This window comes from Orycteropus afer, unplaced genomic scaffold (assembly GCF_000298275.1).
Source record: "Orycteropus afer afer isolate SDZICR_OR568_19922 unplaced genomic scaffold, OryAfe1.0 scaffold00085, whole genome shotgun sequence".
NCBI classification, from domain to species: Eukaryota; Metazoa; Chordata; class Mammalia; order Tubulidentata; family Orycteropodidae; genus Orycteropus; species Orycteropus afer.
In genome coordinates, this window is record NW_006921672.1 from 2,865,008 (window position 1) to 2,876,939 (window position 11,932).

An 11,932-nucleotide genomic window follows, 5' to 3' on the forward strand; every position below is an offset into this window, starting at 1 on the left:
AATAAAGATAGATATCCTAGACATTAGTGAGCTGAAATGGACTGGTTTTGGACATTTTGAACCATACAATCATATGATCTACTATGCCAGGAATGACAAATTGAAGAGGAATGGCATTCATCATCACAAAGAATGTTTCTAGATCTATCTTGAAGTACAATGCTATCAGTGATAAGGTAATATCCATACATCTACAAAGGAGATCAGTTAATACTACTATTCAAGTTTACACACTAACCACTAAAACCAAAGATGAGGAAATTGAATATTTTTACCAACTTTTGCAGTTTGAAATTGAACAAGCATGCAATCAAGACATATTGATTATTACTGATGACTGGAATGTGAAAGTTGGAAACAAAGAAGAATCACCAGTAGTTGGAAAATATAGATTCATGAAGGAAATGATGCTGGTGATCACATGACAGAATTTTGCAAGACCTATGACTTATTCATTGCAAATACCTTTTTTTCAACAAAATAAACAACAGCTATACACGTGGACCTTACCAGATGGAATACACAGGAAATCAGACTGAGCACATCTGCAGAAAGAGGCAATGGAGGAACTCAGTATCTTCAGCCAAAACAAGGCCAGGACCTGATTGTGGAATAGACCTTCAATTGTTCATATGCAAGTTCAAGTTGAAGCTGAAGAAAATTAAAACAAGTCCATGAGAACTAAAATATGACCTTGACTATATCCCACCTGAATTTAGAGGCCATTTGAAGAACAAATTTGACACATTGAACACCAGTGACCAAAAACCAGATGAATTATGAGATAATATCAAGAACATTGTACATGAAGAAAGGAAAAAGTCATTAAAAAGACAGAAAAGGAAGAAGAGACCAAAGTGGATGCCAAAAGAGACTCTGAAACTTGCTCTTGAATGAAGAGTAGCTAAAGCAAATGGAAGAAGATAGAAGAGGTGAACACAAGATTTCAAAGAACACTTGAGCAGACAAAGTCAATTATTATAATGAAAAGTGCAAAGACCTGGAGTTGGAAAACCAAAGGGAAGAACATGCTCATCATTTCTCAAGCTGAAAGAACCAAAGAAAATTCAAGCCTTAAGTGGCAATATTGAAAGGTTCTATGGGTAAAATAATGAATGATGCAGGAAGCATCAAAAGAAGATTGAAGAAATATACTGAGTCACTGTACAAAAAAGAATTGGTTAATGTTCATCTATTTCAGGAGGTGGCATATAATCAAGAACCAATGGTATTGAAGGAAGAAGTTGACGATGACTGAAGGAATTGGTGAAAAACAAGGCTCCAGAAATTGATGGAATACCCACTGAGATGTTTCAACAAACAGATGGCATGCTGGAGAGGCAATTACTCATCTATGCCAACTGCCTAGAAGAGATCCATATTTGTACCCATTCCAAAGAAAGGTGATCCAAAAGAATGTGGCAATTATCAAACAATATCTTTAATATCACATGCAAGTAAAATTTTGCTGAAGATAATTAAAAAACAGTTGCAGCAGTATATTGACAGGGAACTTCCAGAAATGCAACCTGAATTCAGAAGAGGACTAGGAATGAGGGACATCACTGCTGAGGTCAGATCGTTCTTGGCTGAAAGCAAATACCACAAAGGTGTTTACTTGTGTTTTACTGACTATGCAAAAGCATTTGACTGTGTGGATCATAACAAATTACAGATAACATTGAGAAGAGTGGGAATTCCGGAACACTTAATTGTGCTCATGAGGAACCTGTACCTAGGCCAGGAGGCTGTCATTTGAACTATACAAGAGGATACTGCATGGTTTAAAAAAAAAAAAAAAAAAAAAGTGTGTCTCAGGGCTGTATCCTTTCACCATACTTATTCAATCCCTATGTTGAGCAAATAATCTGAGAAACTGGACTATACGAAGAAGAACATAGCATCAGGACTGGAGGAAGGCTCATTAACAACCTGTGATATGCAGATGACACAACCTTGCTTGCTCAAAGTGAAGATGTCTTGAAGCACTTACTAATGAAGATTAAAGACTACAGTCTGGAGAATGGATTACACCTCAACATAAAAACAAAAATCCTCACAACTGGACCAATAAACAGCATCACGATAAATGAAGAAAAAGCTGAAGTTGTCAAAGGTCTCATATTACTTAGATCCACAATCAACACCCATGGAAGCAGCAGTCAAAAAAATCAGATGTCGTATTGCACTGGGCAAATCTGCTGCAAAAGCTCTCTTTAAAATGCTGAAGAGCAAAGATGTCACTTTGAAGACTAAGATGGGCCTAACCCAAGCCATGGCGTTTTCAATCACCTATACAGGAGCTCTGGTGGTGTAGTGCCTAAGGCATTTGACTGCTAACCAGAAGGCTGGTGGGTTTGTACCTCAGAAGGAAGAGTGGGCAAACTACTTCCATAGAGATACTGCCTCGGAAACCCAAGGAGAGGTTGCTATGAGTTGGAATCTACTCAACAGCAGTGAGTTTGTTTGCTTGTTTTGGTTTTCATATGTATGTAAAAGCTGGACAATGAATAAGGAAAACAGAAGAAGAGTTGATGCTTTTGAGTTGCAGTGTTGGCGAAAAATACTGAAAGTACCATGGACTGCCAGAAGAATAAACAAATCTGTCCTGGAAGAAATACAGGTGGATGGTCGTTGGAAGTGAGATTGGCCAGACTTCATCTCTCTTACTTTGGTCATACTGTCAGATGGGACTGCTCCCTGAAGAAAGATATCATGCTCGGTAAAGCAAAGGGTCAGTGAAAAAGGGGAAGACCCTCAACAAGATAAACTAAAAATGTCTCCAACGATGGGTTCAGGTATAGCAAAGACTGTGAGAATGCTACAAGACTGGACAGTGGTTTGTTCTGTTGTACACAGGGCCACTATGAGTCAGAGGTGACTCAGCAGCACCTAACAATAACGATGTAGTAGCACATAGAAGGAACAAAGATATGAAAACTTCTTAGCTATAACCAAACACCTTGAAGGAATGAGCCACTTGGCTTGCGGATTTAGGACCATGGTCTCAAGGGACATCTAGGTCCACTGGCATAACATAGTCTACAAAGATAATGCTCTACAGCCTACTTTGATGAATAGTAGACTGAGGTCTTAAAAGCTTACGAGCAGCCATCTAAGGTGGAACTATTGGTTTATCTCTGTCTGAAGCAAAGAAGAATGAAAAAGATCAAAGACACAAGGAAATAATTAGCCCAAACAACTAATGGACCATGTGAATCTCAGCCTCTGCAACTCAGAGACCAGAACTAGATGGTGCCCAGTTATCACTACTAATTGTTCTGAAAGGGATCACAATAGGAACTCCCAGATAGAGTGGTAGAAAAACCTGGAACAAAACTCAAAATGATTAAAAAAAAAAGGACCAGACTTGCTGATCTTATGATCTTACAGAGACTGGCAGAACCCCCAAGACTATGGTCCTTAGACATCCTTCAACATGGAAGTGCACTCACCCCCATGGTTCAACTTTCAGCCAAACAACAGACAAGCCTATAAAGTGAATGATAACACCAGGGAGGAACAAACTCCTTGGAACATCAATCATATGAGACCAAAAGTGTAGCATTTGCCCAAAAACAAAGCTCAGAAAGCAGGAAAGGACAAATGGAAACAGGGAACACAAGGAGGAAGAGGAGAGAGTGTTGTTACATTGTGGGGATTGCAATCAATGTTGCAAAATAACATAAAATATTGAATGGAAAACTAATTTGCTCTGTGAACTTTCACCCAAATGACACACACACATGCGCACACACACAGACACACACACACACACACACAAAAGATTATAGCCAAGAAAACCCTGTGGAACAATTCAACCCTTTAACACAGGGGGTTCCCATGAGTCAGGGGCAACCACTGGTGGGTTTGAACTGCTGATTTTCTGTTCACAGCTGAGCGCTTAACCCATTGTACCATCAGGGCTCTTAGCCACCTTTACACATTTTATTTTAAAAAATACTATTTTATTGTGTTTTTGGTGAAATGTTAAATAGCAAATTAGGTTCCCACTTAGTTTCTACATACATTGTTTAGTGACATTGGTTACATTTTTCACAGTGTGTCAGCATTCCCATTATTTCCATTCTGGTTGTTCTATTTCCATTAATCTAACTTCCCTGCCTCCCCTTAACCTTCCCATCTTTGCTTTAAGATAAATGTTAAACATTTGGTCTCATACAGATGATTATGTAAAGAAGCACAGGACTCATGGGTGATATTTTTTATTTTATAAGCCACTCTGTTATTTGGCTGAAAGGTGACTTCTGCAAGTGGCTTCTGTTCCAAGTTTAAAAGGTATCACAGGGATATAGTTTTGGGAGTTTCTATAGTCTCTGCCAGTCCAGTAAGTCTGGCCTTTCATTTAGGAATTTGAGTTTTGTTCTATATTTTTCTCCCTTTCTATTGAGGATCATCTATTGTGTCTCTGGTCAGAACAGTTGGTAGTGGTTGCTGGGCACCAAATTTTTCTTTTGGTCTCAGGAAAGATGAGGCTGTGGTCATGTGATCTATTAGTCCTATAGACTAGTTTCTTCTTTGAGCCTTTGGTTTCTATCCAGAAAGGACTCTACCTTTGTCCCCTTCCCTTCCCTGGTATCCACCAAAGAATGTTACTGTCTGTACACCAATCCTCATCTTGTTATAAAAGTGGAACCATACCATATTTGTCCTTTTGTGATTAATTTATTTCACTTAGCATTATGTCCTCCAGATTCACCCATGTTACGTTTGGAGAACTCATCATTATTCTTTATAGCTGTGTAGTATTCCATTTTATGTATGTATAATTTGTTTATCCATTCATCTGTTGATGGCCAGCACTAGACTTCTTAAATAAATAGTATGTGTCCTTATGATGTAAGCTACTGTTTGTTTCTTGCATCTGAATGATGGATTTTGCATATATATTTACAAATAACTAGAAAAACTATTATCAAGTCATACATCAAACTGTTAATAAAGGTTCCTTTGGGTAGGGAGGAAAAGGTCTTTCACTTTTCCCTGAAATACATGTTTTACAAAAATATATTTAAGTATTAGTTAAGCCAAATATTGAAGAAAAATAACTAGAGCTCAATTTTAGTAACCATGTCTAGCCTATATATTTGTGTTCTGCTTTACCTTGTCTTATCTTCATTTCCCCAGGCCTGATTCTCTCTTTACTGTATGTGTTTTGGAAAGCCACTTCAAATCTTCTATGGCAAGACTGTATAAATAAATAAATGCAACACAGTTACAGTACCATTATAGAATTCTGTCCAGTTTACCATTTAATACACACACACACACACACACACACACAATGTAGAGGAGCGATTCAAGCTGAGCCTTTCTAGATGAGTAGCATTTGAAAGGCAAAAAAGCAAAAGGCAGGGCAGAAACATTAGCAAGAGGAAAAGCATAGGGAGAAAGAGTTTGGCTCTTTCAGGTAGATTACAAGTGACTCACGATTTCTGCTGCATAGGATGAGTGAGGAAGCTGGAGGGATGGAAAGAGGATAGAGTAATAAGCCTTTATATCAAGGTAACGGAGTCCATGGCTGGTACAAACAGTTAAGTGCTCAGCTACTAACCAAAAAGTTGGCAGCTCAAATCTAACCAGAGGTGCCTTGGAAGAAAAGCCTAGTGATCTATTTGCTAAAGGTCACTGCCATCAGAAATCCTGTGGAAATGCAGTTTACTCTAACACACATGGGGTCACCATGAGTCAGAATCTACTCGATGGCAACTGATTTGGGTTTTTCTGTTTTGTTTGTTTTAATACCAAGCTAAGGAGCTGAACATTGTATTTTAACTGATTATAGTCATGATGACTATATGGCGGCTGATGTTCACTGAGAGCATGCTCTGGGCCAGGTGCTGTTCTCAGGCTAATCCTACAAGGCAGGTTCTATTTTTATGGCCTTTCTATAAACAGGGAAACTACAGAGAACTTGGAAGAGATGAGCTGTTAAAGAACTTTAAGCAAGGAGTAGCATGTTGAGATTTATATTTTTAAAACACATCTCTGTACATGCTCAAATATTTACAGATGAAATGATACAGCCTGGTTTGGCTTCAAAACAAGCTGAGGGCTTGTGCAAAGGGATAGAAAGATTGCCAGGAGCTGGTAACTGTTGAAGCAGGTGCTACTTACATGGGAGTTCATTACACTAGTCTCTTTTCTTGTTTGAAATTTTCCATAATAAATGATAAAAAAAGGTCTCAAGCTGCAATGTCAAGGTCTGATTAAAAAGTGTGAAACAGAAAGTAACAAGACCAGTTAGGGGACTGTTTTAACAGGTACCAACAGATGAATGCTATGGAAGTAGCAATAGAATGAGGAGGACTTTTTGTTATTGCTATTTTTGCAGTGTTCTTCCCCTCCCCTCCCACCCCTGGTAACCAACAAAGACGGTGTCCTTCCATATGTAAACTTTTCCTTCACTTTTTACAATAATGAACTAATACAATATTTGTTCTTCTGTGATTGACTTATTTCAACTCAGCATTATATCCTAGAATGAGGACTTTGTTGTTGATGTTGTTTTAATTGTGATTTGGGTGAAAGTTTACAGAGCAAATTCACTTTCTATACAGCAACTCACAAACAGTTTGTCTCATGACATTGACTACAATTTACCACAATGCAACAGCTCCCCTCCCACTTCCTCCCCACAGTTAACCTCTTCCCTGTGTCTTTACCTCCATGCACTGCTGCCTCCCAAGCTATCTCCCTGTGCAAACATAGCCCTTCTATTCTCCCATGATTGGTCTGTCCAAGGAGTGTATCTACCTAATGTAAACGTTCAGCTCATATGCCTGTCTTTTGTTTGGCCAGTAGCCACAGGAGTGAGTTCAATTCCAGACCTGAAGGGCAACTAGGGGCCAGGGGTTCCATCAGGCTCTATCAGACCAACAAACCTGGTCTTTTTTTTTTTAATGACTTTTGAGTTTTGTTCCACATTGTTCTCCCACTCTACCCAGAATCTCCTACATAGATCCACCTCCAAGTGGTGGACAGTGGTAGCTGGGCACCATCTAGTTCTTCTGGTCTCATACTTGTATAGGCTGAGGATTGCATGGTGTACCAGTTGCTTGGGCTAATTGTTTCCATGAATCTTTGGTTTTCTTCATTCTTCTTCACTCTGGATGAGGAGAGACCCATCGTTGTATCTAGATGGCCACTTATAAGCTTTTAAGATCCTAGTTGCTACTTGCTAAAGTAGGATGTGGAACAATGTTTTTGTGTAGTATGTTATGCCAATTGAGCTTGATGTCAACTGGGACTAGGGTCCCGAGCACACAGGTCCAACTACTTGCTCCCTCTGGGTAGCTGGCTGTGACCAAGAAGTGACTACAACCTTGTCCCTTGTCAGCTCTTCTATATACCTGGGAATTCTTACAGAACATACACATACACTTCTAGAAACATTGTCTATCAGCCCTATACATGGTCATGGGCACAATCCCCCTTGCATAGACATACCTAATAGTTCAGCCTGTCCACCCATCTATCCACCAGTAGATGTGTACTTTCACTGACAATGTAGTACTGTATGTGCAAAAGGGTTTATTTTTGTTGTATCTTCCATGCACCTCTGTCTTCTTCTTCCTCAATGCCACTGTGTTGATCACTCACATTTGGTACATTGCCTTTCTCTTCACCCAAATTAATACTTGTCTCTACCTATCTAATAGTGCTCCCTCCTCTCCCCACCCACCACTGATAACCACAAAGAAAGTCTCCTTCCATATATAAATTTGTCCTTGACTTTTTACAATAACGGACTAATACAATATTTGCCTTCTGTGATTGACTTACTTCACTCAGCAAAATGCCCTCCAAGTTCATCCATGTTATGTAGTGTTTTGCAGATTCCATTATTCTTTAGGGTTGCATAGTATTCCACTGTGTGTAGGTACCATAGTTTGGTTATCCATTTTTCTGTTGATGGACACCTAGGTTGTTTCCATCTTTTGGCTATTTTAAATATTTCTATGAGGAACACAGGTGTGCATATATCTGTTCCTGTCCTGGCTCTCACTTCTTTAGGCTTTAGGCTATATACCTAGTAATGGAATGGCTGGGTTCAATGGTATTTCTAATTCCAACTTTTTAAGGAATTGCCATACTGCATTCCACAGTGGTTGTATCATTTCACAGTCCCACCAGCAGTGTATGAGAGTCTCAATCTCTCTGCATCCTCACCAGTATTTGTTATTTTCTGTCTTGTTGAACTCTGCTACTAGTGCTGGGGCAAGATGGTATCTCATTGTTGTTTTGGTTTGCATCTCTAGAATGTGGACTTTTTAAGAGACAAAAATGTAAGCAATAAAATTGCTTCGTAACTAATTAGTCTTTTTAGTGGAGAGAGTGGAGATAGAGAAACATCAGAAACTTAAAGTCTTAGAGAGGCCTAATTAATACATGGCATAAATACACTACCAAACATAACTAAAAATGCACAAACAGCAGATAACTGGGACCTTTTAAAAATTAAAGATTTATGCGTATCAAAAGATCTCACTGAAGAGTAAAAAGAGAACCTATAGACTTGGAAAAAAATTTTGGCAATAACATATCAGACAAGGGACTAATCTCTAAAACTTACAGAAAACTTCAACAACAAAAAGACAATCCAATTAAAAAATGGGCAGAAAATATGGACACTTCATGAAAAAAAGACATTTAGGAAGTTTACAAAAACACATGAAGAAATGCTCACAATCATTAGTCACTACCAAAAAAAAAAAAATACCAAACCTACTGCCATCTAGTTGATTCTAACTCAAGTCTATAGGATACAGTACTGTCCCCAAGGGTTCCCAAGGCTATAAATCTTTACAGAAGCTAACTGCCCCATCTTTCTCCTGTGGAGTGGCTGGTTAGTTTGAACCACCAACTCTTTAGTTAGCAGCTGAATATGTTAACTGCTACACCACCAAATCAAAACAACAATGAGTTATCTCACCCCAGCACTAATACCAAATTTCAAAAAACCAAAAAATGCTGGTGAGGGTATGGTTAGACTGAAACCTCATGCATTGCTGGTGAGAGTGCAAAATGGTACAACCACTGTGGAAAACAGTATGGAGCTTCCTTAAAAAGTTAATCTTTACAGGAGCAGACTGCCAGATCTTTCTCCAAGGAAACACTAGGTAGGTTTGAACTGCCAACCCTTTGATTAGCAGCCATGTGCTTTACCATTGCACCACCAGGGGATTACAAAAAGAGAAGTTTGGGTAAACAATGAGGAGGGAAGGCTAGTTTTGAATGTGTCTAGGAGCTCTGGTAGCGTAGTGCCTAATGCATTTGACTGCTAACCAGAAGGCTGGCAGTTCAAACCCACCAGCCACTCCTCAGAAGGAGGGTTGGGCAATCTTCTTCCGTAATGGTATCGCCTCGGAAACCCAAGGAGGGGTCGCTATGAGTCGGGTCTGACTTGATGGCACATAACAACAACAAGAAGTCTGGTATGGCATATACCATTACATACACCATTCTACAACAGTAATAACAATCTACAAGTGGATATGCAGATAGTCATGCTGAACAGGGGTGGAAAGGAGAATAGGAATACATCCACAAACATATACAAGTTTGACAGAGGATATCTCTGTCGTTGTTGCTATGTGCCGTGGAGTTGGACCTGACTCATAGCGACCCCTCCTTGGGTTTCTGAGGCAGTATCACTATGGAAGTAGATTGCCCAACCTTCCTTCCGAGGACTGGCTACCTATGTATTTATATGTTATGAATATATCCATGAATGTAGTAGCATATACAGGAGGCAAAGTTATGGAAACTTCTTAGTCACAACCAAATACCTTGAAAGAGTAAGTTGCTGGGCATGGGAACTCATGACTATAGTCTCAGGAAACACTAAAGTCAATAGACAACAAAGACAGTGTTCTACATCCTACCTTGGTGAGTAGCACCTAGGGTCTTAAGCTTGTGAGTGACCATCTAAGGTGTAACTATTGGTCTCTCCCCATCTGGAGCAAAAAAAAAAGAGTGAAGAGAATCAGAACAAGAAAATAATTAGTCCAAAGGGCCAATGGATTACATGAACCCCAGTCTCCATGATGACTTGGAGACCAGAACAACTAGATGGCGCCCGGCTACCACTGCTGTTCTGAAAAGGATCACAATAGGAGGGCCAGGGTAGAGTAGGAGAAAAATGTGGAACCAAACTCAAAATCCAAGAAAGACCAGGCTTATTGGTCTGAAGACTGGTGGAACCCCTGAGAATAGGGCTCGTAGACATCTTTTTATTATTATTATTATTATTATTGTGATTTGGGTGAAGATTTACAGAGCAAATTCACTTTCCATACAGCAGTTCACATATACTTTGTCTGATGTCATTGACCAGTTTACCACAATGCAACAGCTCCCCTCCCACTTCCTCCCCATAGTTACCTCTTCCCAGTGTTTTGTAGACATCTTTCAAGTCAGGAATGGAACTCAAACCCTGTGGCTCAACTTTCAGCCAAATGATACCAAAAGGATATGCACTCATTAGTACAATCAAGCATATGAGATCAAGAGGGCAGCATTTGCCCAGGGATAGAGCTAGGAGGGGGAAGAGATTGGAAAGAATGAAGGTAAGTGGTAGGAGTGGGAAGGAAGTGGAAAGAATGCTGCTGCCTTATGGGCACTACAATTGAATGTCACAAAATACAACGTGTATTGATCATTGAATGGGAAACCAATTTGCTCTAACCTTTCACTCAAATCACAACTTAAAAAATTAAAGTCATTCTTAGACACCTGGCTTAAATAACTAAATGAAGATGCTACAACGTTGTTGTTGGGAGCCATCAAGTTGATTTCAACTCACAGCCACTCCATGTGAGCGAGAACAGTCCAACAGGGGTAGCCTTGTGCCTAAGGCATTTGACTGCTAACCAGAAGGCTGGTGGTTCAAACCCACCAGCCACTCCTTGGAAGGAAGATTGGGCAATCTACTTCCGTAGTGATACTATCTCGGAAACCTAAGGAGAGGTCGCTATTGAGTCGGATCTGACTCGACCACAGTGCGTTAATCTTTACAGGAGCAGACTGCCAGGTCTTTCTCCAAGAAACCACTGGGTAGGTTTGAACAGCCAACACTTTGATTAGCAGCCACATGTATGGGACTGCAAAAAGAGAAGTTTGGGTAAAAAATGAGGAGGGAAGGCTAGTTATGAATGTGTCTAGTCTGGTGTGGCAGTAGGTTTGACACCTAGGTCAGTAGCCCCATCCGTGAGAAACCCAAGGATGTAGCCCCAAATAAGCATACTTAAGGTTGGGCAATCCTACTTCCGTAGTGATACTGCCTCGGAAACCCAAGGAGGGGTCGCTATGAGCCAGGTTTGACTCGACGGCACATAACAACAACATCAATAAATTATCTACATGATCTACAGTATAAGTACATTATGAAACAAAAATACTTTTTACATAGTTCATTACTTCCTTTTCAAAATCTAATAGATTGTATCTGATACTTTCGGAGAGTATGTGCTCTACATTGAGGACCACTGATCTATGGATTACCTCTCTGAACCTCAATATACTTCCCTGTCAAATGAGAACATAAAAAAAATGTATTTTTTTCCTTGCAAAGAAATAATGAAAATTATATGAGATTGTACGTATATATTAATATCAGCACAGTAGAGCATAAGGAGCTCAAAAATGCTATTGTTAGCCCACATTCTATCCTCTCTCCACACCTCATACCCCAGCCCCATTTCTGCCAGTTTAGAGTAATAGAAGAAAACATGCTTTATTTTTGTTGCTTGTGTAATGAATTTGCAAATGCACTTAAGTGGGACTTGAAGTAGTTTAAGAGGTCCTTGTACGTGTTGGCAAGCACTTCATTTCATGGGTGTTTGCTTGTCTCTATCCAATCCCCAAGATGAATGCAGAAATGCCAGTCAAAAACCTAAAGGTGTATGGG